This window comes from Leopardus geoffroyi, chromosome C1 (assembly GCF_018350155.1).
Source record: "Leopardus geoffroyi isolate Oge1 chromosome C1, O.geoffroyi_Oge1_pat1.0, whole genome shotgun sequence".
Lineage (NCBI taxonomy): Eukaryota > Metazoa > Chordata > Mammalia > Carnivora > Felidae > Leopardus > Leopardus geoffroyi.
In genome coordinates this window covers 201,848,168-201,850,103 of record NC_059328.1, presented here as the reverse complement: position 1 = coordinate 201,850,103, position 1,936 = coordinate 201,848,168, and the positions used below count along the sequence as shown (strand labels likewise).

The following is a 1,936-nucleotide window of genomic DNA, read 5'->3' as shown; positions in this document are numbered from 1 at the left end:
GCCCCGCGTCGGGCTCTGTGCTGACAGCTCAGAGCCTGGAGCCTGCTTCCGATTCTGTGTCTCGCTCTCTCTGCCTTACCCTGCTTGTACTCTCTTTCTCTCTCAAAAGTAAATAAACATTTTTTTTTAATTTTTAAAAAATAAATAAAAATTTTAAAATATTTTTTTAAAATATATTCATCCGTTTTGAGAGAAAGAAGGCACAGGCAAGAGAGTGTGGTAGGGGAAGGGGCAGAGAGGGGGGAAGAGAGAATCCCAGGCAGGCCCCACACTACCAGTGCAGAGCCTTGATCTCACAAACTGCAAGATCATGACCAGAGTTGAAATCAAGACTAAGCCGCTTAACCAACTGAGCTACCCAGCTGCCCCAATAGAATATTCTTAATAGGATAGGGATGAAAGCTTTGGTTGTGAGTGATTCTACTTCCTTTAAAGGACAGTATCTGAGCGGCGCCTGGATGGCTCAGTTGGTTGAGCGTCCGACTTTGGCTCAGGTCATGATCTCACGGTTCGTGGGTTCGAGCCCCGCTTTGGGCTCTGGGCTGACAGCTCAGAGCTTGGAGCCTGCTTCGGATTCTGTGTGTGTCTCTCTCTCTGCCCCTCCCCTGCTCATGCTCTGTCTCTCTCTGTCTCTCAAAAATAAATAAATGTAAACATTTTAAAACAATTAAAAAAAAAGGACAGTGTCTGAAATTCTCTAATGTGCAGGCTCTGTGCCTTGCCCAGCCATAGCAGCACGTAAGAAGCTCCTAACGTTAGCACAACCTTGACCTAGACATGGTAGGGGATATAAAGAAGAAAAAAGAAAATTCAAATTCTGCCTTTAATGTGCTTAGATTACAACGAGACAAATAAGCCAACACTCCACAAAATGCAGTATGATTAAATGTTATATGTGCAACAAAAAATATATATACTGAAAAGCTAGAGACATTTATGTGTTTCTCTCTGTAGGCGCAGGCTTCCGAGAAGCTGTGATGCCAGACTAATTTTTAAAGAGGAGTTTTCTATGAAGAAGATATGGAGAAGGACAGTCTAGGTTGAGAAGGAAGCGTGCAAAGGCACTGGAATATCATACTTAGGATGCAAACACCAGGCATGCTCACAAAGAGGCTGGCATGGTTGGGGTATAAGCCACACGGTGGGAAATGGAATGAGACGGAGCTAAACATGCAGGGACAGGAGGGCATGGGGGCAAGGGTGTCTTGTAAGTCAGGCAGAGAGATGTAAACTTTATCCTGTGGTCCACAGGTTGCGTCTCAGAAGTTTGATATGGAATGATCTGTCTTCATCTCAAATGTGATCCAATCACACTTCCCAGTGGAATAGATTCGAAGGAGATAAACCTGGGAGCAAGTAACCTTAGGAGGATTTCACTGAGGTTCTACTGAAAGATGATGAAGAGTCCCTGAACCAAGACAGAGGAGAGGGTGGTGACGGTGGCAGTGAGTCACAGTGACAGAACGAATGTGGGAGCCGAGGGGTTCTCTTCCAGCTTAACGATGGAAGGACGGCTAGAACTTGGACAGAAATCCCTGAACCTCCCCAGTCTCTGATACTTCAACTGTAAGGTATTGGGGGAGGTGTGGGGTATGGATCAAGTCAACCTACAAAGTTTATTTGGTTACAGAACTGGGATTTGAAGTTACGATGAATAGATAGTCCTGGCTATTCTGCTGAGGCCGAGTATCTAGAAGAGGTGTGTGAGGGGGTGTGTGAAAAGTGCTTGATGGACAGAACTGAGTCTCTTTTTCAGGGGCGGGAGTGGGCATGAACCGGAGAAGAAGCTTCCCTCTCCAGGGAGATGCATCGGCAAGGCGGTATTGGAGTCCCTCCGTGAACTCACTTTCCATGACCTGAGAAAAGGTCAATGAGGACTGAGACGGTCAGGAAGATGAGTTTAAGAACAAGCTGAGAAAATACGATACCACAGGAG

At 45.8% G+C, this 1,936-nt stretch overlaps 1 non-coding gene across 1 annotated transcript; it reads left to right on the top strand.

Annotated features, from left to right (window-relative positions):
* The first annotated feature begins 452 nt into the window (after positions 1 to 452).
* Positions 453 to 537, top strand: TRNAQ-UUG. Its single transcript has one exon. It is a non-coding gene; the product is annotated as a tRNA-Gln (tRNA).
* The last annotated feature ends 1,399 nt before the right edge of the window (positions 538 to 1,936 follow it).